The following is a 10,766-nucleotide window of genomic DNA, read 5'->3' as shown; positions in this document are numbered from 1 at the left end:
CAAAATCTTTAGAATAATATCGAAGAACTTTATAATCCTAGATTGAAAATCGAAAAAAATTCAACTTCACATTACGTGTTTATTTGACCCCAAATTTTTTTTATTTTGAAAATGTTAAGATGAAAGTTTATCAACTAAACTTCAATTATTAAATCAAAAATGTAAAGAGACTTAAAGTTTCTATAATTAAAAGTAAAGGACTGAGTTTGAAATATTTAAAAATATAGGAACTGATTTCATAAATATACCCTCCAATAAAGCTAAGTCAATTCTAAATGGAAAAATCTTTATCCAAAATTCAACCTAGACTGGGTCCAACTAAAAGCAATATTTTTTCCCCTCTTTTATGGCATTAAAGTTAAAAAAGAATTTCTGTTTTGTTTCTACTTTTTTAGTAGGAATATTTTTTATTCCAACTAATAAAATTTAATTTTAAATTTTATTTAATTATAAAAAAGGAAAAATAAATAAAAGATAATACTTATACATATATTTATTGTCTGACGTCTAAACCGTAAATAATTTTCCCTTTTTATAATAAAAACCAAAATAATTACTGTATCATGTCATATTGTCTTTTTTTCTTCCTTTTTAAATCCCTTTTTCCAATAAAGTTTAGGGTATGTATGACTGGGAATGGAAACAAAAATTCCGTCCCATATATTTCGATTCGATTCGAAAAAAAAAAATTTTAAATTGCGTCTAGTTCTTTAATTAGTCGGGTCAAACTGATTGGATTTTGGAAAAACCCATCTTATCTAAGAAGGTTTAACAAATATATTAGAAATTTTATTATACATATATACATGTGAAAATCATAGATTTTAAATAACGATATAAAAATAACATACAATAAACAATGAAGTGTATGATTTGAAACGCATGAAATATGTATAATATTAAAATAAAAATTAGATATAAAACAAAATTAAAAAACATAAATACATCAGACAAACAATATTAAATGCACTACAATTATTTATCACGAGTTTGTCATCGATTTTGAATTAGTACCGAGTTAACTCGTGACAACAACTTAATTAACAACATTGTTTTTTTTTTTGCCAGAACAATTAACAACATTATTAATACTAAAAATTCAATCACATGTGTATGCATGTAGAAACCACGGATTTAAAACACAGACATGTGTTTAAAATAGCATATAATAAATAATGTATAGAATATACATTGAAATGAAGCTTTGGCTGACTAATCCAATTTACGTGAGTTCAAATATCACCATGTGAATATTTTAATTTGTTTTTGTTAAAATGAAAAAAAATTAAAATACTCTAAAATAGTATAACTTATTTTAATTACAAAACTGACATTTTTATAATTTCAGAGTTGAAAACTCAATTGAAGGTGACACTAACTCAGTAAAATATTTAAATAATATAGTATAGTTGTTAATAAATTTATATTAATAATTACTCTAACGTAATTATACATAGAAAACAATTAATAGTATCATTAAAAAATAATAAAAATTAAAATATTTTATTTTATTTTGGTAAAATTTTTAAAAAATATCGACTTTCACTCTATTATTTGAAAATGATACTAAAAAATTTTACAATCTCGTATTCAAAATTGAAAACTTATCAATACCAAACTTTACACTTATTTTATTTGCTGAGGTGGGAATATGTGTAATATTGACAATAAGAATAAATTTTCTTATTTTAAAAATATCACATAATTTGATGAAACAAATAATTAAAATAAAAAAGTAAAAAATAAAATTTCGAAATTAAAAATTAAAAATAATGGTACTGAATTTCAAATCTAATTAGAAGAAAGACATTATCCAAAATTCAGCCTAGACTTTTGTTTTTACTTTTTTAGAAAAAAAAAACTTTTTTTTCCAAATAATAACAATTAAGTGGAGATTTATTTAATAAAAAAATACACATAAAATAATAATATTTATACTTATCTTTTTCTCTTTTTCTAATAAAAACCGAAATACATCATCTCTTGTTGTCTTCTCTTTTAACTTTTTCCATTAATTTTTTACTAAAAAAACATTTTTCCAATAATGTTAACAACAATTAAAAGATTAAAAAGTTATTTTAAAAATATATTAACGTTATATATTTATTTTTTACTAAATATTTTAAATTTATTTATACTTGAAATAAAAGTAATAAAAAATTGCAAATAATAAGTTTTGGAATCATGCTATCAACATGGGATAAAACCTAAGCTTTACTGGAGAAAAGCGAAAAAAATCTTTAAAATGGATCCATTCCAACTTTTTCGATTTCGATTTAGGGCTAGTTTAACAATGCTTTTGAAAAGTACTGTGTAAAAGTGTTTTTGAAAAATACTGTGGAAAAGTAAAATTTGAGTGTTTAGTATTACTGTTAAAAAATATTTTTTAAAAATAAAATGTCCATTTTAGACATGTTATTATCAAGTAATAAATATGCATTTAAATAATATTTAAATTAGTTAATATTATTATATTTTAGTAAAAATATAAAAAATTTATTATAACTTGTTGTTAATATTTTAATATATGAAATATAAATTTTAAATATTTGTAATTAGTATTTTAAAAAATATTTTTTATTTTTAATTAATAATTTTAACACATTTGTAATTAAGCACAAAAAAAAGTACTATGTTATTGAAGGGGTGAAAAAATAATTATGCACCAAAAGTACTTTTGGGAGAGGAGAAGCTAAAATTTGTAGCTTCTACTTTTGCACTTCTGAAAAGCTAAAAATTTCAGCTAAAAGCAGCTTGTTTTGCACAACTTTTATTCCAAAAGTGTTTTTGGAGTAGAAGTATTTTTTTAAGCAATGATGAACTGGCCCTTAGTTGGGTGAGACAGATTTGTTGGTTTTGACATTGATTCAATCAGTTAATTCGATTGATTTAATCGGTTAATTCGATTGGTCATTAGTTTTTGAATCTCAGAATTGCAACGAGTGAAAAAGTTTATTTATTTTATATTATTTTTAAATTATTTAAAATGCATTTTTATTTTATAATATATAACCTATAAACCTAACCCAATAGCCCAAGGTCGGTTAACCGAAAAAATCGATCGAATCAAAATCGATTCAGTTTGATTGATTTTCTCAACTAAAATCGGGCAAGTTGGTTTTCTCAACTAAAATCGATTCAATTTGATTGATTTTCTCAACTAAAATCGGTCAAGTTGGTTTTATCATGTTAAAGTTGGTTAAAAAAAATAACCAATCGAACCAACTGATTCATCCGATCACTCTCCCCTAAATTTTACCGCTACAACTAATACTTCCTCTTTTATTTTTTGTACATTTTGACATTACTACACAAAAATTTTCACCCATACATATTGTATATGTGTTGTTACTATTAGTTTCAAATAATGCGTTTACTTACTTATTTATTGTATGTTATTTTTAATGCATATCTGTATTTTAAATACGCGATTTTTACACGTGTACACATACACATGTGATAGAATTTTTAATATTGATAATATCATTGATTAAGTTTGTGTCACAAGTCAATTCAATGCCGAAATTTTTATAATTATTTTGTTGATATTGAATTTACTTTTCACCAACATGACAACATTTTGATGTGGTATAGAAAAATGACAATGTCATTATATACAATTAGAGTGTATTTAATATTCTTAATCTGATGTATTTATATATATTTTTTAAATATACATCTACATTCTAAATTATTAAAAAAAACATAACATTGCGGTCCAATGACTAAATTAAGAACTTTTGAATAGTTTAATGACTTAAGTAAAAACTTTCGAATAGTGATATACATAAAAGGATGTAGTGATATATATAAAAGTAGAGGATCAAAATTAAAAATTGTAGAGGATCAAAATTAAAAATTATCCATTATTGTCAAGAATGTAAAAAAAAAAAAAGCAAGGCAAATGTCAACGAAGGAAGTCCCTTTTATATATTTATACTATCAATCAAATTCCTAATTAAGTCGGTATTATGAGTTAATCACATATTAAATTAATTAAAAAATTATGAGAATATCTTTCCTAATTAAAATAAGTAATGTTATTTGAAGATATTTTAAACTGTTCATGGTAAAAAAAAACCAATAAAAATATATAATGAGAATCGAACCCACGCGAATTGCATTAATAAACCATTTAATTGTCACTCAACTAAAGCTTCGTTTAAATATTTTTAAAGCTTCATTTTAGTACTTTTATATATTTTAATTTTATTGTGTACACTTTATTATTCCTATCAGCTGTATATATTAATTGTATATTATTTTTAAACAAGCATTTGTGTTTTGAATATGTGATTTCTATACGTATATACCTATGATAAAAATTTTAGTAGTAGTATAAAATTCCACATTCTTTAATTTCTTTGAATTATCTAAATTCGACCGATGTATTCAGTAAATATTTAAACATATGCATAAGTAAGGCCAAAGCCAGAGGGGCTGGCAGGAGCCCCGGCTCCCCTAAAATAGAAAACTTTCTATTTAAGTCTTTTATAATTAATAAAATTTTAAATTAATAATAGTAAAATTACATTGTCCCCTTAAAATGATAAAATTTTAATTTAATCTTTTAAAAATTATAAATACAATCTATTAAAATGGTGAAATTACGTTTTTACTATCATAAAAAATATATAATTTGATTCAAACCCTCAAAAAAATCTTCTAACTTCGTCTCTATACATAAGTATAAGATAGTCTAATCGTTTTGAAGTTTTTTCATGTATATGATATGTATGATTCGAAATGTTCATTTTTTAAATAAAATTTTCTTATATTTGGAGTGAGTTTGTAGACATTTATATTAGACATAAATCATATCGAAGATTTATACCTGAATGTTAACCAACTTTTCTCCAATAAATATGAACTTAGCCCACAAAATATTGGAAAATTTTTATTAAACCTGTAAATTGTTTTGAAAATTTTTATTAAGCTCTCGAATCTTTGAAAAATCGCATGAAGCATTTCAAAATTTTTTAAAACTCTCATTAAGCCTCCAAAATTTGTTAAAGTTCTAATTAGGCCTACCAAAATTTTTGAAAATTCTCATTAAATCCCTCAAATTTACTAAATTTTAGGTATTCCCTCCAAAATTTAATGCCAATATTCACCACTGAAGAAAAATAAGACAATTTTCAAGGCAGAGGAGACTGCGGCCTTAATTACAGAACAACAATGGAGTATCACTTCAAGAATAAATCAATTCAAAATCAAATTATAAAGATGACTCAAACAAAGGGATGCTGAAGGAATCCTATAAAAGTTAGTTAGTTAAGTAGTTAATACCTACGTACGCCACTGCGGTCATACATCCTTGCTGAAGGGCACTCGTAATGAAGGTGACCCCTTCAACCACAGTTATTGCATATGACGATAGAAACGCAGTCCTGATTAATATGGCCTGGCTGGCCACAGTTGCGTCAAAAAATGTTCCGGAAGTGGCCTCCTATGTCTGATAACAGTTTCGACTTGGCACATTGTCTGGCTACATGACCTGATATATTGCAGATATCGCAAACTGGCTCGTTATGGCAGTCACGAGCAAGGTGACCGGTTTTATGACAGTTATTGCAAGCCTTCTCATTCGTACAGTCGGCGGCAAAGTGACCTGCCTTGTAGCAGTTGTTGCAGAGTCTTGCATCATGAGCCGGAAGTCTGGGATTTAGACAATCTCGAGCTAAGTGACCCATCTTACCACACATATTACAAACAGGCTCATTGGGGCATTGTCCAGCAAGATGCCCTGGCTCCTTACAGTTCCAACACATAGTGGTTAAGTTGCACTAAGCAAAGTGACTACAAAGAAACGAAGAGAAGAAAACAGATCATTAACGAATTTCATGGTCTGAGAACGAACAAATATGAAATGGAAGGTTATACCTTTTTTCTTTTGGCTTAAGTGAAAGGTTCTACAAAATTTAAACGAGGAAGAATTCAGCTCACCTGGGAAGCCCACAGTTGTTGCACACGGTCACATTCGGACATTCCCTTGCAAAATGTCCAGGTCGCTTACATTTGTTGCACAAATAATCTTGCCTGAGAAACAAAAACATGGTTTCCTAAAATTAAATCGAAATGACAGAAACAAAGAAAAGCATATTCTCAAAAAGGAGCAAAGGTGAACAATGTGAAAAGCAGCTAGTATAAGCCCAAGCCTCAAATCTACCGTAGCACTAAACCGAAGCCTCAAAAGTTGGAACCACAAATTCTACCGCAGCAAAAATAAAGGATGCTGGGGTTGAAGATATTTTATGACCTCAAGCTTTATGATGTATAACCAGACTAGTCTCCTCCGGCAGGTTCCATGAACCAGTCCCTTTTCCGAAATGACATATTCTTAATATTTGTATCCACCCGTATGGCCCTAATGGCACCCTTTAACACATGAACAAAACTAGAAATAGGGAACACTGGCGTACCTAAAAAATTCAAGCAAACCACCTCAACTCCTACACGATTATAACCTAAGTAAGGCATGGCAAGTGAAACTGACAGGTGAACATGGCCTAGAAATCAAGAGCTCGTGAATAACTAAATGAAGCAAGCAAATTCGCAGTTCAAGTGTTCAACTATGAACTACATCATAAAACATCATTCTCGTATATCGGTCCGAGATGTGTTTGCTTTCTAACGACCACAGTGTTCTAGTAGCATAGAAGTATTGAACTTGGAGACCGTGCTGTTGTTACCTCCAGCAGCAAAATGGAGAGATCCATAACAATATACGGTATGACAACCTAAAAACTTCGAACTAGTTCCCTAAAAGTCAACCAGAAACAGTTCCAGAGAGCATATTGAAACGGTAGTTCGACTAGTGCAATACCCTTGATCCTTGCATTCCATGTCTCTATTCCTTAACCTTCTTTTCACATTGTCTCAGAACTTTGTCTAAACCTAATAAATGCATTGATCTCAAGCATAATTTTTCCAGCAAAAGAAGTTAAAACATGAAACGTTTTTCATTTCATTTCCAAGAATTCCAAAACACACACACACACAAAATTACTTCAGTACAGTCAGAAACAAATTTCACTTAAATTTCTATCAATTTCACAATAATGAAAATTATAACAGGACACTTCAAAATTCAAATAATTATTCCATACCAAAATAACATCAACCATCTATTTTATGATCAAAACGAAAAAAAAATGATTATTTAAATCTTAATTCTTTAAACATTGAACTTCGAGAACAAAAAGTAAATAAGAATGAAACATCATCATACACAAAGATTCTTAATAACGTTAAATATCAAAATAATATAAAAAAAAAGTTTTACCGATTATTCCTACGGTCCCTGGAGTACGGTGAATCACGGTAAGGAACACGATCAATGCTTCGAAAAATCTTCCCACGTAACAGGCTCCTGCTTCTGTTGAAACTCATTCTTTAATAAAAATCTAAAAGCAAACCATCAATTCTACAAGAAAAACAAACAAAATTTAACGAATTTCAGATCATAAAAGAAGAACATACAGTATTGAAAGACTTTACAGTTTACATACGTACGTAGTACGCGTATATATACGTGTATATATATGCACGAGGAGTTTAAACTCACCTGTGAAATTGAAGTGATTCAGATTTGGGATTTTGTTGATGTGCTGTGGTTTCAATGGAGAGAAATCTTAAAACTGGGATTTTTGTTTGTTCAAGGTGGAATGAGCACGTGTTTTTTTTAGTTAGATGGAATCGACAATACGGCGTCGTTTTCAGCATTGCTTCCTCTCACTGTTATTATGTTCAGATGTTGCGAAATCGAAAATGGGACTTGGATGGTTTTATTTTTATTTAATTTATGATATAAAAATAAATTAAAATATTACTTATTAGAGTCACATAGTAATCAATTTGTATCATTCGTACCAGCTCGTTTTGTTTAGTATTTTTTTATAATCAGTAGTAGATTTAGAAATATAACTTAAGGAGTAAATTTATATTAATGTCGTCGATTATATATATTTTTTTAGGTTGAAGAAAGCAGAATTTAAATTTTTAGGAGGTTTAACGTAATAAAATTCATTTTAAAGGGGGTGATATGTAAATTTCTATAAAAAAAAATTAGGAGACAATGGCTCCGTGCTTCCTTTTATATCCGCCAATGTGTATAGTGATCAGAATAATATGTAAATCCTATACATAATCTACAAATTTGAATAAGGCTAAAAAGTGTATTATTTAATTGGATTTGAGATAACTTGATTTCATGAATATTTTGAGAAAAATATATTAATTAATTAATATCAAATTAATTTATGAAATAATTTTATTATTTAAAATAAGGGGTAATTTTTTTTTTTTGTTTTAGTGTATTTTGAATTTATTGAATCACATATTGTATTTGTAAGTTTTTTAATTAGTATTTTATATTTATTTAATATTTGTAAATATTTTACATATCCATATATTATATATTTTTAGAAAAATATATTAAATATTTTTTAAAAAATATCAATCAATTCAAAATCAAATATCAAAATATATCAATGATAATAAAAAAATGATACATTTACTTATACGATATAACTAGACTAGTAGGAAGTATTTGTATTTATCATTCATCTTTAAATTCTGGCTTTTTTTTTCGAAACTAATCCAAACAAAATAAATAATTACGAAAATAACTCAAGAGCAAAATCATGTACAAGACTAACCTAAAATTTATAGTGCTCGTTGGTGTCGCCAGATACATCGGCGACACCGCCCCCTCAAAATCATCAAATTTTTAAAAAATAATAATTTTTTTGAGTGTCATCACTGTGTCCGACAACACCCGTATCTATATTTCAAAATATACATGTAATCACGGTGTGTCTAGTGACACTGGTAGGCACTGTAGATTTCAGGTCATTTTCGTACGTGATTTTACTTTTGAGTCATTTCCATAATTATTTAATTTATTTGGATCAATTTAATAAAAAAAACCCTTAGATTTTGGTTACTTAATTGTTTTTAGTAGTTCTCCCATCCCATTCAAACCCTGAAAAAAATGAAACTAATATATATATATTTCTCAATGAAAATTTAAAACTTCAATTATAATTTCTCATATAAACTCTTAAAAATGGATACCTTAAATACATAATATGGGTATTAAAACTTTTCTATGGATGATTATTTGTTCTTGATATAGAATTAGTATCAATAGTCTTCTCTTCCTTTGTAACTTTTTGGGCAAAGGAAATTGGAACCAAGCAAAGTCCTCTACCTCTTAAATCTTGCTTCTTTTCAGTTTCCTGTTCACAATAATAAGTGTTCTATTTTTCAAATTATAAGGAATTCTAAAACAATAAATAAATTAATAAAGTTGATACTGAAATATATATATCAATCTAGACTTCAACAAAATTAGAAAATTTATATTAGGATTGAAACTAAATTATAAATTTTGAGAGATAAGAACACGAATCTTACCACTCTATTACCTATAATTTTATAAGTTTCGAGGGCCTAAAAAGTTGAAGTCCCTATTTGCCCTCTGTTACCGCCTTTAAATCTAGGCTTGTTTTAAGATTGAATTATCAACTCAACCTAACTTTATTTTAAGGTTGAGAATAGACAGTATGTTTTTTCATTTAACCCGACTTAACCTGACTTGAATCAATGTTTATAAAACAATAAAATCAGGTCTGATCATCAATTTTGATTTATATATCTTGGTAAAAAAAAGAAAAAAAAACTCGAGTCATGATTCAGTCTGATTCCTAAACAACTTTTGATATTTCGATTTGAGTACATTGGAGAATGATTTACCTGTGGGGGGTGAATAGCTCCAGGACTGTTGTATGATCTCCTCAGCATTTGAAACAAATTCTGGGGTGAAAATGGATAAAAAATAAATTTAGAGAAATTATTTAAAGCTAAGGAAACTAGTGATGGGTTTGGATGGGCGACTGGATGCGGTGCGGTGCGTTTAGCTTACTTTTTGTCTCACGCTACAGTGTCGCTACAGTATCTAATCTCACCGCTACCGCAGTTTTTACACTAACCGCAGGTAAATGCACCGCCCATCCAAACTCACCCTAGTAAAAAGCCAAGCATTTAATTTGGTTTTTGAAATATGATTTATTGAGGAATTTAATATAAACCTGAATATGTTGATGTAGAAGTTTGATATATAGAGAAGCCTCTTCAAGGACTGAAGCTATATCAGTCTGCAATAATAAATTCAACCAAACTTGCTTCTATATTTGCCAAAAGACAAAAAGACAAATAATTTTAATGTAAAAATAGGCAATTAATTAAAGAAATAAAGATGTTTGCTTAATTTAATGTTGGTGACTTGGTTTTTATGGATGAAATTAATTTTTCTATTATTAACTGGATTAATTTAGTCCTTATATTATTAAAAAGTTAAAAAGAATCAAATAACTTCAAATTGTAATAGAGTTAACATTTACAGTACAATAATATCTTAAAAATTATTTTTTCAATTGCAGTTCAATTTCAAACAGAGCTTTAAAAATATTAATTTTGTTAAACAATAAATATTAAATTTATTCCAGTTTGGCCTTATTTGATTATTTTCAATAGTATAAATACTAAATTGATCTATTTAATAGTAGATGAACTAATTTGATCAAGTCTTTATAATACAAGTACCCATTCACCCTTCATTTACATTGAATATGATTATGTTATAGTTTATATTATTTGGACTCGAATGTAAGTGTTAGATATATGTATACGCCTAAATAGATGGTAAATTAGCATTGACACTCCAAAGATGGAAAATTAACATTTCAATCCTCCATAAATAA

The 10,766-nt window shown here is 27.5% G+C and overlaps 1 long non-coding RNA gene and 1 pseudogene across 1 annotated transcript; both read right to left on the bottom strand.

The window, feature by feature from the left end:
* Positions 1–5,076: 5,076 nt before the first annotated feature.
* Positions 5,077–7,651, bottom strand: LOC107938194 (zinc finger protein GIS2-like; annotated as a pseudogene).
* A 1,356-nt stretch (positions 7,652–9,007) lies between these two features.
* LOC121222565 (uncharacterized) lies at positions 9,008–10,219 on the bottom strand. Its single transcript, XR_005919868.1, has 3 exons — positions 10,095–10,219; positions 9,760–9,819; positions 9,008–9,242 (listed from the first exon to the last, which is right to left on the bottom strand). It is a non-coding gene; the product is annotated as an uncharacterized lncRNA (long non-coding RNA).
* Between the last annotated feature and the right edge of the window lie 547 nt (positions 10,220–10,766).

Source organism: Gossypium hirsutum, chromosome D10, assembly GCF_007990345.1.
Source record: "Gossypium hirsutum isolate 1008001.06 chromosome D10, Gossypium_hirsutum_v2.1, whole genome shotgun sequence".
Classification (NCBI taxonomy): domain Eukaryota; kingdom Viridiplantae; phylum Streptophyta; class Magnoliopsida; order Malvales; family Malvaceae; genus Gossypium; species Gossypium hirsutum.
The sequence above is the reverse complement of the archived record's forward strand: the minus strand, read 5'-3'. Positions and strand labels throughout refer to the sequence as shown.